This window comes from Thalassophryne amazonica, chromosome 12 (genome assembly GCF_902500255.1).
Source record: "Thalassophryne amazonica chromosome 12, fThaAma1.1, whole genome shotgun sequence".
Classification (NCBI taxonomy): Eukaryota; Metazoa; Chordata; class Actinopteri; order Batrachoidiformes; family Batrachoididae; genus Thalassophryne; species Thalassophryne amazonica.
The window spans coordinates 42,147,663-42,166,822 of NC_047114.1; the positions used below are offsets into that span (position 1 = coordinate 42,147,663).

Sequence of the window (19,160 nt, forward strand, 5' to 3'; positions counted from 1 at the left end):
TGACGGCCGGCCAGCTATAGGAAGAGTCCTGTGGATCCAACTTCTTCCATTTACGGATGATGAAGGACAATGTGCTTATTGGGACCTTCAAAGCAGCAGAAATGTTTCTGTACCTTTTTCCAGATTTGAGCCTTGAGACAGTTCTGTCTTGGTCAACCTGGTAGATTTTATCAAGAGTGTCTTGGTAAATTTTTCATTCATCCTTCAAGGATTCTTTATTGTCATACCATATACAGTAGTGTTCAGAATAATAGTAGTGCTATGTGACTAAAAAGATTAATCCAGGTTTTGAGTATATTTCTTATTGTTACAGGGAAACCAAGGTAACCAGTAGATTCAGTAGATTCTCACAAATCCAACAAGACCAAGCATTCATGATATGCACACTCTTAAGGCTATGAAATTGGGCTATAAGTAAAAAAAAAGTAGAAAAGGGGGTGTTCACAATAATAGTAGTGTGGCATTCAGTCAGTGAGTTCGTCAATTTTGTGGAACAAACAGGTGTGAATCAGGTGTCCCCTATTTAAGGACCTGTTGAACATGCTTTTCTCTTTGAAAGCCTGAGGAAAATGGGACGTTCAAGACATTGTTCAGAAGAACAGCGTAGTTTGACTAAAAAGTTGATGGAGAGGGGAAAAACTTATACGCCGGTGCGAAAAAATTATAGGCTGTTCATCTACAATGATCTCCAATGCTTTAAAATGGACAAAAAAAACAGAGATGCATGGAAGAAAATGGAAAACAACCATCAAAATGGCTAGAAGAATAACCAGAATGGCAAAGGCTCACCCATTGATCAGCTCCAGGATGATCAAAGACAGTCTGGAGTTACCTGTAAGTGCTGTGACAGTTAGAAGACGTTTGAAGTTTGTGAAGTTAGAAGTTTGTGAGATGACCCCCAAACTCTGAATTCAAGCCACAGTTCACAGTGAAGACAGTGAAGCATGGTGGTGCAAGCATCATGATATGGGCATGTTTCTCCTACTATGGTGTTGGGCCTATATATCACATACCAGGTATCATGGATCAGTTTGGATATGTCAAAATACTTGAAGAGGTCATGTTGCCTTATGCTGAAGAGGACATGCCCTTGAAATGGGTGTTTCAACAGACAATGACCCCAGCACACTGGTAAACGAGGCAAAATCTTGGTTCCAAACCTACTTTGTTTTACTAATAGCCCAATTCATAGCCTTAAGAGTGTGCATATCATGAATGCTTGGTCTTGTTGGATTTGTGAGAATATACTGAATCTACTGGTACCTTGTTTCCCACGTAACAATAAGAAATATACTCAAAACCTGCATTAATCTTTTTAAGTCACATAGCACTACTATTATTCTTAACACTACTGTATGTTTCCACAGGACATGGTACAAGATTACATTTCAAAAGATTCCGGGGTCCTTCAATTATTTGAAGTTTGCAAGTGCAGTATGCTGAAAACAGCCCCACACCATGATGTTCCCCACCTCCAAACTTCACTGTTGGTATGGTTTTTTTTGGGGTGATGTGCAGAGCCATTTATGATGTGTATTTTGGCATCCAAAGAGTTCAGTTTTGGTCTCTCCTGACCAGACTATATTCTCACAGTGTTTCACGGGCTTATCTAAATGCTGTACAGCAAATTTTAAATGAGCTTCAACATAATTTTTCTTCAGCAATGAAGTGTTATACAGCCCATACATACATACAGCCCGTGGTGGTTACTTATTGTTTTCTTTGAAACAATTGGACCTGCTAATTCCAGGTCTTACACAACACGTCTGATAACTCTTTTCAATCCTGCGTCAGTAATCTTGTGAGGAGCGTCTGGTCACGTCTGGTTTATGGTGAACTGATGTTCTTTAATATTTTCAGTTACGGCCCCAAAAGTGATCACTGGAAGATTCAGAAGTTTAGAAATCCTTCTATAACCAATGCCATCAGTATGTTTTGCAGCAATAAATGGTAAATAGACTGCATTTATATAGCGCTTTTCCATCTGCATCAGAAGCTCAAAGCACTTTACAATTATGGCTCACATTCACCCATTCACACAGACACACTCACTGGTGTTAGGGTGCTGCCATGCAAGTTGCTCTCTACACACCCGGAACAACTTGGGAATTAAGGACCTTGCCCAAGGCCCCTTATTGATTTTCCGGTCCGGCTGGGCTTTGAATCAAGGATCTGAGCCCAACACTTAACCAGTAGACCACCACCTCCCCTTCGTAACAATAAGGTTGCGAAGATCTTAAAAGAGCTCTTTGGTTTTTCCCATCATGAGAAGTTTCTTGTGTGACACCTTGGTAATGAGACACCTTTTTATAGGCCATCAGTTGGGACTGAACTAGTTGCTATTAATTTGCACTGACAAGGGGCAGGACTGCTTTGTAATTACTGTTTACCATATCAATGGAGCGAGGGGGATGGCCGCTCCTCAGACTGTAAGGAGCCAAAGTGTGAATGAAAGCTGCAGCACAGAACACTCCAAAACACAGTAGAAGTAGAGGTTTGTGACGTAACCTTTGTGTAATAGCAGACAGAAGTTGCTTTGAGATGAGACAACAAAACACATAGACCATTTTGTATATATTGTTCAAAATGTGCATTTGTGTTAATGTTTGAACCTTTTTGTACAGTCTTTCACACAAGACCTCAAATTACCTTCATAAAGTGTCAAAATAGTTGTTTATTATAGTTTGCTGTGTGTTTTGAATAAACGTGTGTGGAAAATTATTTTCCACTTTATTTTTTCCTTTCTTAGTATTTCTGATTTTAAACCTTTATATATATACTGTATATTATGAAAGCACAGGTTGTCCTGAAAAAAAAGAGACATAAAACTTGATTGTGGACTGCAGGGAGAGCTGTTAACAGCGATAATAAAACATTTATGCCAGGCGAGTGAACTGTCCAAAAAAGGCCCTCGGACCCCAGAGGGTTAAAACAAGTGGTGCTCAACTCAGTGCATCATACAACACCAACGCAAATGACTATCCACTGTGATTTCTGGTCTTGTGCCATTGTGGAAAATCTTGCATTTTTATACCCATGTACAGCAGCAGAGTATGCACGGGTATTACTTTTATTCCCATGTGTCTGTTTGTTCATCCATCAACTGTCTATGTCTGAGAAAAGTAACTCAAACGTTTTGCTATGATCTGGACCAAAGTTGGTGGAAATTAGAGTCTGCCAAGTACAAAGTCAACTATCATTTGAAAGTCAAGGTTAAAATTTTGGTCCAGTAATTATAGATGATATTTAGCATGGCTATTTTGAGGACCCGTTCAAAGATTTGCCTATGGTTATTATTAAACACTAAGATCTAGGAAAAACCTTTGTGATGGTCAAATGATGTTTGACCTTGGGTGACCTTCAAAGGTCATATCTTTTAAAATGGTTAGTAATTGTAACTTCAGTGAGGAGGAAACAGATGCAAAGTTGCTGTGATGGTGTTATTTCATTAAAATGACTCAAAATTGGTTCATTTTATAATGGTGTTGATGTTACTAACAAATATTGAAAAGCTACCCTTTAATGTGGGCGTGGCCTTTTTCTGGCTTCCAAAGAGCAGTGTGTCACAAAAAGTTTGACAACCACTTGAGCAAAAGATGCAAACTTCAACACTGAACAATGCACATTAACATATTTAGACACATCACGCATTCAATCAAATGCACTTCTGAAAAGATACAAATATCTAATTCATTTTTTGTTTGTTTGCATTGACTTTATCAGGGACAGTTTGCACTAAAATCCATTTGGACTCAGTCAGAGTTTGGTGGTTTTGCTTGTTATTAGGCACCATGTAATTACAGCCAGGAGGTTGCAGAGTGCCCTGGTACAACATGTATTATGTGCTGACGTGAATTTCAATAAACCCACAAGATCCACAGGATTCATACACCTCATGTAGAAAATATGAAGGCATGTCCAATTGCTAAGCACAGGCTGGAGTCACACCAGGAGGAATCTCACTTGTAAAGCTCATGACCACATTTGCTGATATTCTTGCATGATTTTTCATATTGTGGGTGCTCAGCAAGCTTTTCCTCAGACGGCGCACCGCAGACGTGATTGGACACTGAGATGACCAATAAGCATCCGAGTAGCAGGTTATTGAACTCCCCTCTTACAGGCAGCATCTAACTTTCTAACATCATTCCCTCATAAGCGACACAGAGACGGTCTGCCTCACTGCACAACTTCCTCCCGGGAAGAAAAGAAAGCACTTTTTGACCACTTGAAAAACAACCTTGCTGAATATCAAGTGCATCCAGGATGAGAACCTGCATCTTTCTCCATTGTGGAACTCTACTGATGCACCTGTCCACTGGGGAAACTGTGCTTTGAGAAGGTTGAACTTTTGTGATGAAGTCAGATACGCTCCTTCATTTGGAGGACAGCAGCAGCTTGAACTGTGTGGACGTTATCTCAAAAGTGCTTTAACAGATGGGCAGCACACAGACCAGCTGCGATGCCAGGACCCAACTGAAACCAGCTCCGCTGTCAAGTACCGAAGATATGGGTAGGCCCCTCTCTGTGGAAAAATGTGGCGACTCAGCTTCATGCTTAAACAAGCATTAGAAAGTCTAAAATGTATCATATTAAGTTTTACAGATGTTGGGAAATATTGTGAGTATCATTATTTCATCCATCAAAGTGAATTTAATGTCATCTGCAAATGGTTTAGTACAATACCAACATAATCCTGGATTTAGAATATTTTGTCTGATATACACAGTACTGTGTAGAAATTTTGATTTTAAAGAACCATAAAGCAGAGGTGATAAAATCAAGAGCTTCCACATATTGAAAAATTTACCGTATTTGAAAAAAAAAATTTGTCTTGTACACGTCATAACTTTATAAATTCTTTTGGGTAAACTACCCCAAAATTTTACACGATTTTACAACATGTTCAGCAATCTATTATGCGTGCATGCGTGTGTGCGTGCAACAGAAAAAAAAAAAAAAAAAAAACAGCTGGATGAATTTTCACTGAACTTGGTGTCTCCAGATGATTAAGATTTGGAACAGACTGGTCAAAGGTCAAGGTCAAGCAAAGGACCCCAAAAACATGTTTACTGTAACATGTTAGTCTATCGTGGCTAGAGATTTGATCAATAGCTCATATTGTTCAGCAGAATATTTGATGATTGGTATAAGGGCATCATGATGAGGTCACAAAGAAGTATATTATGTCATATATATATGTTTCAAAAACCACCTTATTCGCAATATCTCCACAACCAGTTGTAGCCAGTGAGGTGATCTAAAGTTCATATTGATCAGCAATGGGACTGCCAGCATTTGGTACAAATTAAGTCATTGGGAAGTCATAAATTACCTCACAGCTCTGAAAATGCATTCTTTTTATATGGCGTTCTTTTATATCCTCCCCTTCCTAAAATAATGGCCTAGTCATATTTTCCAAACATGTCTTAGGCCATTATTTTAGGAGGGTGGCGATATAATGTTATATTTCAGTGTGCACAGGCACAGCGGTACGCATCAGCTCTAATGTCTTTTCTTCACTGATAATTGCACCATGTCAACTTTATGGAATCCTACTTTGGGATATAAAGCTACAGACTAATCAGGTATTTAGCAATCTGAAAAAGCTCGTTTACTTTCTTTAATACGGTGCTTTTTAAGAAATAAAATACACAAACATTTCTGGAACTTTGTTTAAAACTAAATTTTGAACATGAAATTTTTTACTTCTAGCATTAGTTTGGAGGAAACAATCAAATCAAAAGTCACACCTACATTATCATGCCAAAAGTTTAGCTTTTACACATACAGTACTTTTAATTTTATGTTTACATCACATTAATAAAAATAATTCATATTTCAAATGTATAAAATTAAGTCCTTTAAATCCAGTGGAAACAAACATGATTTAAATTTAATAATAAATATCAAAGCCAAAATTCTGGAAAAACTGAGTGTTTGTGTAAGAAGGAGACAAGTGAGGGAAGCTACCAAGACACCAGTGACAACTTTGAAGGAGTTATAGGCTGTTGTGGCTGTGATTAGAGAGACTGTGCAAAGTGTGTCTTTTTTATTCCATCACCACTCAGAGCTTCATGGTAGACTGGAGCAGAGTACACGTTTTACAACAAAAACTCAACTCTAGGCTTGGGTTCATCATGTGCCTTCTGGTAAAATGTACAGAGCCCTCCAAAAGTATTGGGACCGCTTGATATTTCACACATCTTAATTTGTTTATGCCATTTTCAAATACAAATAAATAAATAAAATAAATAAAAATAAATCAGACTTCTCAATATAAAATTTCAAAATTAACTTACTTAACTTAAACTCAAACTGAAAGCAAATCTGTTACAACCTGATATAAATTAGTTAAAAATATAAAGTCAAAATAATGGGGTACAAAAGTAACGGGCCCATTTGGCATAATACCTGTAAATAAACAGTTTATTGTTTTCTTCAGACAAATCAGGGGATGGATACATGAACATTTCCAAGTCAGTGAATAAACTCTTGCACTTCTTTGCATCAATTATTATGTGCTTTGCTCTAGGGGTTGGTAAGGTTAGACCTTATTTGTGAAGCGCCTTGAGGCAGCTTTGTTGTGATTTCACGCAATATAAATTAAATAAATTGATTTGAATTTAAATTATGAAGAAATACAAACAGTATGGTAAATCTCCACTCTGTGGTAAATCTGCATAGAGTAGATAGTTCTCAAAAACCGAGTGACTGTGCAAGATGGAAAAAAAAGGTGAGGAAGCCACCAAGACACCCAAACAAACCAGAAGTCATAGGCTTCTCTGGCTGTGACTGGAGAAATTATGCATAGTGCATGTTTTGCATTTTGTATCACCAGTTATACAGCTTCATGATGAAGTGGTACAGAGGAGGATTTTCTTATAAAGTAGACCTGAAAGTTCAGCTATAATTTGCCAGAAGGTACATCTAAGATGCAAGCCTAGATTTGATGTTTTGTAGAAAGAAAATCCTGGTGGCTTTCCTCACTCTTCTCCTTCTTGCACAGTCAGTTTTTGAGAACTGTCTACTCTATTCCATACAGATTTACTAAGAGTGCCATACTGTTTTTAATTCTTCATAATCGAGGTAAATAAAGTCCAAGACATATTCAGTGACTTGGAAATGCTCATGTCAGGTTGAAGAGATTTACACTGACTTTGAGTTTAAGGGAGATAATTTTAGAAATTTACTTTTTGTACTTGAAATGGCATAAACAAATTAAAATATGTGAAATATCAAGCGACCCAATACTTTTGGGGGGCACTGTAGCTGAAACTTCACATATTTTTTGAGAAGACCTTTTCTGTTCCAGTTCCGCATGAAGCTGTATAACTGGTGATGCAACAGACTATAATCGCACAGTCTCTCCACAGAAACCAGCAACTCCTTTGGAGTTGTCATGGGTGTGTTGATGGCTTCCCTCATTACTCTTCTTGCATGGTCACTCAGTTTTTGAGAAATGCCTGCTCCAGACAGATTTGCCATACAGAACCATAATATTTGTATTTATTCTTGATTATCATTACAAAGTTCAACACACCATCAGTGTGTTGGAAAAGTTCATGTATTCATCCCCTGACTTGTCTAAAGAAAACTGGCTTTAAAAGTGATTATTTAGGTGTGATTATGTATGTCATTATTTTCACCTTGGTATTTTTATTTATTATTTACTTTTTAGATTTGTTTTCATGTTGTTTAAAGGGAATTATATTATAATGTTAATACTCTAGAGCCAGAACTATTTTATTTAAATTGAAAACAAAACACAATTAAAATGTCTGAAAACACAGACGCTTGCATGCCACTGCATACAGCAACACTCACTTTTGCACAGTAATGTATCAATGCCACAATGTGGATCGTAGACTTTGATCAATTTTCACTCTTTCAGGTCTCGTTTGAATGGGGTCAAAGTACGCCACAAGAGGCAGGTGCTGCAGGACATGGCTCGGCCTCTTAAACATTGGCTGTACAAACACCGAGACAATCCTTACCTACCAAGACAGAGAAGGTCCTGCTTGGCCCTAGGCTCACATATGACATTAGTACAGGTGAGACGATGCCTGGATCTTGTATATGCCATCAGCAATGAAATACCATGTATCCTAACACTTACTGTATTTGCAGATGATACACAGCTCTATAGTTCTCTCTTCTTTCCAATATTTTCAATTAGGAAGATTGGAAAATGCATCAATGACATAATTTAATGGCTTGCTAAAAATGTATTACATCGACAAGACGGTGCTATTTGTACTAGGTTCCAGAACTGAAAAACAAATGACCATTCAAACTTGGATCCACTATTTCTCAAATGCTGCTTTCAGCAACATATCGGTAACACCGAATAAAAGAGAAAACATTATTCCATTGCTTCAAATCAATTAAATTTGTCCAAATTACAATTACAAATTTGTGTAAATGTTATTTATATTAATTTCACTCAGTCACTCATTTTCAACCGCTTATCTGGGATTGGGTCATGGGGTTATAATCATTTTGATCAATCTAATTAATCTTAGTGTTCCCAACTGAGCCACATTTTGAGGTTGGTCCAGCAATCATCTGTTTTACAATGAACATAATGTCAGTTTTCCACCACATAAAGAACATAACTACAACCAGAGGGGTACCCTTTAGAGCGCATTCCTCTGCTCAGTCTTTAATTTGCAATAACCTTGTATTCCACTTTTTTTTTTAATTCTGTATTAACTTTGATGAAAATGCACAGAAAACATGCCATAAAATTCAGTGTTGACAAAAAAAAAAAAAAAATCAGATTCTGACCAATATGTAATTTTTTTTTCCTTGGGCCATGCCCCTTTCCTCCTCTGAGTTCCATGAAAATTGTGGAATCAAATTTTGAATAATCTTGTCAAAAAACAATCAACCAAATATGAGTGAATGCATAGCCTCCACAGTGTACGTAATGAGTACATTTTTGTCTATACAGAGCTAACTCGATTATAATATTGCACTAGCACACAATCCCCAGGGTGTAATTAATTCAGAATGCAGTATGTGGTGTTTAAAGCAGTGAATGATGTGGCTCCACTGTCTGTTACAGACTTCCTCACTGTTTGCGATCCTGTTAGAACTATTAGGTCTTGTTGCAGCGATCTTTTATTGGTCCCTAAAATAGTTTCCAGATCTGAGCATTTACTGGCCATGTTCTTTGGAACCGATTCCCTCGTGGCTTTAGACTTATTACCGCTGTCTCATTTAAAGAAACCTTTATGTTTTCTAAAGCCTGCAAATAATTTTGCACTTTGACTTGGCTTTTGGCTTGATGTTGCTCAATAAATAAAGCTTACTTGTTTTTCATGCAAAGAGTGTAGAATGAAGAAGTACAGTGAAAGCGGGTGAGTTACTTCAGGAGAGGTCACTGCTGTCCTGTAACAACTGAGATCCCTGCAGGTTTCAAACTGGTTCGCAAAATGCACGACGGAGGCTGAAGAACACAGTGAGACAGCCAGACCTGAGCTGGGCACTGAGGGATCAAACTCTACAACCAGTAATCCAAGGAAACGCAGAAAGGTTGAGTGTGTGCAGCGATGACGCCGACTCAGATGGTGTGTGTGCTTTGCTTTTATCCTATATTTTGGCTCATTTAACATCAGCATAAAATGTTAGAATAATCATCAGACTATTACACTATAAATCTGACATAATTTGTGAAACATTTGTGTATTTGAGTGCTTGGTCCTATTTCTACCTAACTTCCTGTGTGCATGAAGGTTGACCCCAGAATTACCTGAAAGGGTGTTTTGGCAAAGGTTAAGGTCATTTGGATCAAAAGTCATAATTACATTTTTTTTTTTCAACACGTTCTCAAACTTGACACTCATATGTACATAGATTCTGGAATTGCTCAGGCAACATCAGATTAATCAAAGATCAATCATTGGGGTCAAGGTCATTGGGTCAAAGATCAAAATGTAAGTTTGTCACTCTCATTTTGCATCAAATTGGCACACATATGGGGATTGGTTCTGGAATTGCCACAGCAAGGTCAAATTTGACAAAGGTCAGTCATTGGGTGAAGGTCATGTCTGCTTGTTTGCTTGTTTGTGTCAGGTCCCAGACCACTCAGGTCCTTTTGCTGATTTCTACCAAACTTGATGTGTCAGTGAAGGTTGGCCATAAAATTGCTGCTATTTTTTTTAATTTATTTATTGGCAAAGGTCAGAGTCAAGGGATTTGATTTAATACCTGAATTGGATCAAATGTGGCTCACGCTTAGATGGATTCCAAACTGCCTTGGCAAGCTCAGCAGAGGTTAATCAAGATCAAGGTTACTGGTGTCAAATGTTAGGCTGCCACAGCCATTACTGTGCAGTTACTATCACCTAGTTGTTCTTATTCTACAAAACCAAAACTGTTTATGACAGCTAAAGATTTTATAATACAGTGTAGGAATCATTTGTCACTGTGCAATTCATTTATGGTTTTTATAATATTTTGGGGGTTTTGTGTGCGTGTGTGTGTGTGTGTGTGTGTGTGTGTGTGTGTGTGTGTGTGTGTGTGTGTGTGTGTACTTTGCTACAGATGAAGAGTGTCCCTTAAAGGCTCCTGTCAGCCAATCAGATTTTGGCAGGCAAACCTCCCACAAACATGTGCTTGAGAAACAAAATGTGGCCGACTCTGCCAACAGTGATGACAGCACATCGCCGCCACCCAAGTACAAGAGCAGTTTGCTGAACCGGTATCTGAATGATACCCTGCGCCACATGATGGCAGTGGAGTCGGATGGTGTCGCTGCCACCACACGAAAGAGAAGGAGCCACTGTGAGTCATTCAGCTCTAATGAATGTGACCGTGACGCTGTGTCTCCAGCATCATCGTATGAAACAGAGACCAACTTTGTCTACCACCACATGGGTGAGTTTTCAATGTTTAAACTTGGAATTGAAACTAAAAGGGGGAAATGTGTCTTACCACCCGTATGCTGATGACATTCAGTTGTACTGCTCTTTCAAGGAATCTGAGTTACACAAGTTAGCTGACCTAATAAACTGTGTTTCTTGTATCAAGGACTGGCTAGCTAAAAACTGTTTTCAATTAAATTCTTCTCAGTCCTGTCTCAGAAACCTTGGTGTCCTGTTTGACCAGTCTTGGTGTCTGGACAGCCATTCAAGACATCTGGTTAAAACTGCTTTTTCATTGAGAAATATTTCTAAATTGAGAGCAATATATCCATGCCTTATCTGAAGATGATCATTCATGCTTTTATATCCTCTCATTTAGATTACTGTAACTCTCTTTTTACTTGTTTTAATAAATCTGCAGTCACTCGTCTCCAGTTGGGGCATAATGCTGCAGAGAGGCTTTTAATGGGAATCACACTGGTTTATCTCCTTAAATTGGCTACCTGTGAAGTTCAGAATTAATTTTAAATTTTAGTCTTGACTTTTAGAGCTTTAAGGGACAGGTTCCCCAATACATCATAGACCTGTTAACCCCCCTATTCTTCTGACCACTCTCTTCGGTCCTCGGGCCAGAACCTTCTGAAGGTCCCTAAGACCCGGTTTAAAATTCGGGGAGGCCTGTCATTTCAGTTAATTATACCATATAGCAGACAAACACAGTGATATTTGAGAAAGTGAAATGAAGTTTATAGGATTTACAGAAAGTGTGCAATAATTCTTTAAACAAAATTAGGCAGGTGCATAAATTTAGGCACCCCCCCCCCCCAAAAAAAAAAAAAAATCAATATTTCATAGATCCTCCTTTGCAGAAATAACAGCCTCTAAACGCTTCCTATAGCTTCCAATGACAATCTGGATTTTGGTTGAAGGTATTTGGACCATTCTTCCTTTACTAAAATCTCAGGTTTGTTGGTTTCCGAGCATGGACAGCCCACTTAAAATCACACCACAGATTTTCAATAATATTCAGGTCTGGGGGACTAAAATGGCCATTCCAGAACATTGTACTTGTTCCTCTGCATGAATTCCTTAGTAGATTTTGAGCAGTGTTTAGGGTCGTTGTCTTCTTGAAAGATTCAGCCCCGGCGCAACTTCAACTTTGTCACTGATTCATGAACACTGTTCTCAAGAATCTGCTGATATTGACTGGAATCCATGCGACCCTCAACTTTAACAAGATTCCCAGTACCTGCACTGGCCACACAGCCAAACAGCATGATGGAACCACCTCCAAATTTTACTGTAGGTAGCAAGCGTTTTTCTTGGAATGCTGTGTTCTTTTTCAGCCATGCATACCTTCCCTTGAAATAACTCAATTTTAGTTTCATCACTCCACAGCACCTTATTCCAAAATGAAGCTGACTTGCCCAAATGTGCTTTAGCATACCTCAAGCGACTGTTTGTGGTGTGCACGCAGAAAAGGCTTCCTCTGCATTACAACATCATACAGCATCTCTTTGTGCAAAGTGCACCGTATAGTTGAACGATGCACAGAGACACTATCTGCATCAAGATCATGTTGTAGGTCTTTGGAGCAGGTCTGTGGGTTGACTATGACTGTTCTCACCATCCTTCGCTACAGCTTATCTGAGATTTTCTTGGCCTGCCACTTTGGACCTTAACTAGTACTGTGCTTGCGGTCTTCCATTTCCTCACTATGTTCCTCAAAGTGGAAACTGACAGCTGAAATTTCTGAGATAGCTTTTTGTATCCTTCCCCTAAACAATGATCTTGAACAATCTTGGTTTGCAGGTCATTTGAGAGTTGTTTAGAGGCTCCCATGTTGCCACTCATTAGAAGAGACGCAAAGAGGAGAAACATTTGCAATGGCCACCTTAACCCTCTGGGGCCGACGCCGTCGTATATGATGGCTGAGACCAAGCTTTACTAAATTATAAATAACTTTTTAATGATATAGATAGAAACTTACTTTTTTTTGCTGAAAGAATAATTCTGTGGACGTTTGAGCCACCATCCACCATCTTTGTACTCCTCATAGAAGCTGTGTGATGACGTGAGCAATGTGAGTGTCCAATCGGAATTGGTTCACCGTCACATGGTTTTCCAAAATCCAATCGTAGGGCAGATTCCCTCACGTGACACACCAAACATTGTTTTTAGGAGTGATGTGTTACTAGTTGGCCCGTTTGAATAGCTCCCTGGCTGCTCCAATGTGCCCTGTGCCATTATGCACAGCGAAGGTGAAAGTGAGCAGACAGAGCAGACGGAGAGCCTCTCATACAATCTCACGTGCTCAAACAGTGTGTGAGTATCAGGATTGCTCGACTAGTTTACCTGTGAATGTTACTGGATAAGCCTGTGGCAAGCTCTCTCACTCCAGCGTAAAGCACTGTTTACCATATCAATGGAGCGAGAGGGGAGGGGCTGCTCCTCAAACTGAATGAGCCTCGAAGTGTGAATGTTGCTTTCAGAGCAGAAGAGAACAAACACACAGTCAACTTCACAGTAGAAGTTTGTGATAGGACCTTTGTGTAATAGCAGACAGAAATTGCTTTGAGATGAAGACAAACAAAATGCATAGACCATTTTGTATATATTGTTCAAAATGTGCATTTGTGTTTATTGTTTGAACCTTTTTGTTCTACAGTCTTTCACACAAGAGCCCATATTACCTTTATAAAGTGTCAAAACAGTTGTTTATTATAGTTTGCTGTGTGTTTTGAATAAATGTGTGTGGAAATTCTTTCCGCTTTACTTTTTCCTTTCTTATTTCTGATTGTAAACCTTTATTACACTTATAAAACACAACTATAGCATATATATCAAAAAATCTGATCACGGTTTATTGAACTCTGAGGTTGCCTGCCATCATGTTGTGGGATGTTCACCTCCACTGGACCCCAGCCAGGGAGGGCAAAGGACATGTAATAATATGTATGTGGGACACATTCATCATGTACAGTGAATGTAAACAGCGCACAATAAAACCGAACGCTCCGTGTGCAACTGTGCCTCTCTGTGGTATCATGCACAGTAATGCGTCATAGCGCACGTCAGGCACAGAGCTGAATGGATCTCACTGCTGTAATATACATATTATTACCTGATCACCATCTAAACTCTGTAGGAGGTAGGACGTGGAACTGTATTTCCAGACTGTGACAACGTTATTAAACATGAAACTCACCTCCAGCATGGAACCAGGCCAGCGCAGAGTGCACAGGAACCAAACCACAGCCTGTGGTGAAAAACCTCTCACCCGGATGCTGTGTGCTGCAAATAACCACAGCAAAATAAATCCCATATGATAATCCAACCGACATCATGGTGTACGGAGTTTTGTGTGCTCCTGAAATGAGCAAAAAAGAAAAAAGAAATTAAAGTTCACTGGAAAGGTTTTTGTGTAGGCTCTCAGTTGTCCAGGTGGTTTCCATAGTAGAGAAGCTTGAATCTTCAACTGGACTGGGTTGCTTGACGCGAGGACATTTTGCTTCAAATCGCAGAAGCTTCCTCAGCTAAAATTCTTGCTCTGGTGGTCTGACTTCTGTAGAGAAGAATAATCAAGAAGTCACAAAAGCTGGAGTTTTAAACCTAACCAGACCCCTCCTACCGAGAGGCAGACTGCTATAGGCTAGTGACTAAACAATAGCTCTAATTAGCACCTATTGTGCTCTAGTTAGCACCCTCATAATGACAGGGCAGCTGTCCCTCCTAATGATGGGATGGACCCTCTCATGATGGCTCCCTTGACGACTCTGCTGATGATGTAAATGACTCATTACCATGAACAAAAGACTGAAACTGCTTTGACCTGAGTACCCCATTGTAAACAGGGGATAAAGCGTGTCTCAGACCCCCTCCCCGGTTAAGGCTGGGTTTCAAACTTTTCACAAAGAATGCTTCCTTGACCCCTCTCTCAAACCATTTCTTCTCTCTGGCTAATATTTTAACTTCCTTGTCCTCAAACATGTGGTTAGTGTCTTTAAGGTGGAGATGAACTGCAGACTGAGATCCACTGGTGCCCTCTCTGCGGTGCTGGTATAGCCTTTTGTGTAAAGGTTGCTTAGTCTCACCTATGTAGTGTTTATTACAGTTTTCCTGACATCTGATAGAATACACTACATTGCTCTGTTTCTAACTAGGGATCCTGTCCTTAGGGTGAACTAATTTCTGTCTCAAGGTGTTAACCGGTTTAAAGTAAACTGGGATTTTGTGCTGTCTGAAGATCCTCTGTAGTTTTCCCCTACTCCTGCTAAATAAGGGAGAGACACTCCTCTTCTTCTTGTCTCCGTCTCCTGCCTATCTGGTCTCTCTGGGACTTCTGCACTTTGTCCAGGGACCATCGCGGGTACCCACATACTGTGAGGGCTTTCCGGACAAGTTGTTGTTCTTTAGCCCTTCCCTCTGCAGTTGTGGGCACCTGTAGGGCTCTGTGTTGAAGCGTCCTGATCACCCCGAGCTTGTGTTCAAGGGGGTTTGAGCCAAAGAGCAGATATTGGTCAGTGTGAGTTGGTTTTCTGTAAACCCCTGTCTGGAGCTGCCTGTTCTCTCCAATCGTAACATCACAGTCCAAGAAGGCTAAATGGTTGTTTCTGGCATCCTCACGTGTGAACTGGATATTGGCGTCCACCGAGTTGATGTGTTCTGTAAAGTCCTCAACTTCCTGTTGCTTGATTTTAACCCATGTGTCATCAACATATCTGAACCAGTGACTGGGAGAGATGCCCGTGAAAGACATCAAGGCTGTCTTCTCCACTCGCTCCATGTACAGATTGGCCACAATGGGGGATACCGGAGACCCCATCACACAACCATGAATCTGTCTGTAGTAATTCCCCCTAAACAGGAAATACATGGTGTTAAGACAGATCTCCAAGAGTTGGCAGATGTGGTCTGGTGTGAGTTTGGTCCTTTCAAGTAGAGACTGCTGGAGGATGTGTCTCTACTTGAAAGGACCAAACTCACACCAGACCAAGTGACACACGTGCACATGCGCCCTGCATGCCCCCCAGGCACGCTTAGTGGCTCATGCAGCCATTATGTACACACACACACACACACACACACACACACCACACACACACCACACCACACACACACACAGCTGAGTCATAATTTGAGCCCCACGCGTGTGTACGGGGCGCAGAAACACATCGCTCCATCCCACTCCGGTCCCGTGTTTACCATCCAGACATTTGGACATCAGGCAGTCTTCAGCACCTTTTATGGCCGTCTGACGGCAGTCTGTGTCATCTAAACTGTTGTCTACATGTGCTTTGGATGTCATCGTGCAGGTATATATATATATATATATATATATATATATATATATATATATATATATATATATACGAGGTCTGTCCATAAAGTATCGTACCTTTTTAATTTTTTTTTAAACTATATGGATTTGATTCATATGTTTTCACGTCAGACAAGCTTGAACCCTTGTGCGCATGCGTGAGTTTTTCCACGCCTGTCGGTGACGTCATTCACCTGTGAGCACGCCTTGTGGAAGGAGTGGTCCCGCCCCGTCATCGGATTTTCATTGTCTGGAAATGGCGAAATGATTTGGGGTTTTTTCCATCAGAATTTTTTCAGAAGCTGTTAGAGACTGGCACCTGGAAACTATTCGAAAAATTTATCTGGCTTTCGGTGAAAATTTTACGGGCTTCACAGAGAATAAGGTCTGTTAGTACAGCTTTAAGGACCCCTTTAAGGACGCTCAGCGCGCCGCGCTCCGAGCTGCGATGACACGGCACAAGCCACCGGACCATTTCTGAGCTGATGGCTCTGTGGATATGAGACCATCGTGTGCTCTTTCTCTGGTTATCCCAAGAGCTGGACATCAGCCATTTTCCGGCAGATTTCACTTTTAACAAGAGATTTTGTCATGGAAAGCCGCGCGGAGGCTTCGCGCGTCACGACCGATTCACTTTGGAAGCGAGACAAAGGAACACCTCCGTTTCGGCGTGTCAGAGGACAAGTTTGGACATGTCTATCTCGGCTTTCAATGCTTACCAGTCCAGTAAGTATCAGTGAAATTGTGGAGAGCTGGACATGTCCAAACTTGTCCTCTGACACGCCGAAACGGAGGTGTTCCTTTGTCTCGCTTCCAAAGTGAATCGGTCGTGACGCGTGAAGTGCCAAGCTTGTGCCGTGTCGTCGCAGCTCGGAGCGCGGCGCGCTGAGCGTCCTTAAAGGGGTCCTTAAAGCTGTACTAACAGACCTTATTCTCTGTGAAGCCCGTAAAATTTTCACCGAAAGCCAGATAAATTTTTCGAATAGTTTCCAGGTGCCAGTCTCTAACAGCTTCTGAAAAAATTCTGATGGAAAACCCCAAATCATTCCGCCATTTCCAGACAATGAAAATCCGACGACGGGGCAGGACCACTCCTTCCACAAAGCGTGCTCACAGGCGAATGACATCACCGACAGGTGTGGAAAAACTCACGCATGCGCACAAGGGTTCAAGCTTGTCTGACGTGAAAACATATGACTCAAATCCATATAGTTTAAAAAAAAATAAAAAGGTACGATACTTTATGGACAGACCTCGTATATATATATATATATATATATAATATATATATATATATATATATATATATATATATATATATATATATATATGTGTGTGTGTGTGTGTGTTTGTGTGTGTTTGTGTGTGTGTAAAGTTTAAGGTACAAATGAGCCAACTGAATGTTATGTTTGTCCACATGTATTTGAACCGAATACAGTAAAGATTTCAGTAAAGGTTGCTAGAATCTTTGGTGGATATACATACGTTTATTTCCTCATTTTACAAAACTTAAATATTAAGGTCCACATTGTGCACAAGAACCAAATTCTACCTCAATACAAAGGAAAGACACCATGTGAGTTTCAAAGAGAGATATATATTCCTGTATATTCCCGTTATCATTAGAATTTACATATTCCTTCTTATTTTACATACGTAATTATGATCATCTCATGTTTAAATCTCACAAGCTATCACAAGATTAAATTTTTACTGGTTTTGTTTTGTCCAAGACATGTTTCAATGATGAAGCTAAATACTGGGCGGATGAAAATCGTCCTGTGAAAAAAATTGAAAACAAAACAATCTATAAATAGGCCCCTGACTGGAACGACGGTCTCCTTTGATAAGTTTTTGTTGTTGTTGTTTTTAACAACAACAAAAAAACATTTAGATCAAGAGTGCACTGCTTGATCTAAAAACATGTCTTTCTATCTTACTGAAATTTCACTTTTTAAGTGCTTGTACCTTTTTATAATGTCGATTAGATGTTTTGACTAGGAATTGTACAAATACACTTGGTAAGATTTGTGTTTTTTCAGTGTAATTGTAGATTTGTATTGGGTGTGAGGTAAAATGACAGTTTAACTACAGAGCACCTCATCATGTAATGTTTAACATCCCACTGTGGACAGTAAAATAACTCCAGAATGGCCAGAAACTTCCACGTGGCTCCTCTTTTCTCCCTGAAGACTGAAAGTCAGATGCTCAACAAGATTCAATTATACTGTTACAGCAAAATTGGGAGGACATTTGACACCTGGGTGCCCTTTCAGACCTGTAAGGAACACAGCACACTGGCATGCCTCCAGTATGCCAAGCAACAGGAGCCAAACTTCACTAATAAAGACCCATGCAGATCCTGAAATCCCTCATTTTAAAATTGGATTTGGCCCGCTGCAGCTGCACCATAAATATCATTTCCATACACTAGAATGTGCCATTTGTTCCGCTTCGGTGTCTGTGCCATGGTGGAAATGTCCAGTTGAGTATCAAGGACAATTACAGAATGTCTGAGACTTTTATTCTTCCCGGGGTGAGAAGTAGAAACTTCGGCCAAAGGTACAAATCGTGCAGTTTGGAAGCACCAAAGACGTCTGAGAGTGAATGCCAATAATGCTACTGAGCTGTGAGACAAAACAGAGATCACTGATATGGAGTTCATGTTGCTGTGCTGTTCTGGGGTGGAGACATTGTTTCCTTCACTCTTTGTGCTTTGGCAGTTTGCAACTCCCAAAAGTTACTTACATACTTCTACAAAGGCCAAACACTTGTGGAATGTGTAATTCATATTAATGCTGGACACACTAAAACAACTTCATTGTTGTCATTGTGATCCAATTTCATATATATATATATATATATATATATATATATATATATATATATATATATATATATATATATATATATATATTCCTCAAAATTCTACACACATAATGACAACATGAAAAAGCTTTATTGAGATT

At 39.7% G+C, this 19,160-nt stretch overlaps 1 pseudogene; it reads left to right on the forward strand.

Annotated features, from left to right (window-relative positions):
• The first annotated feature begins 4,271 nt into the window (after positions 1-4,271).
• LOC117521222 overlaps positions 4,272-19,160 on the forward strand; it is a 37,386-nt pseudogene continuing 22,497 nt past the window's right edge.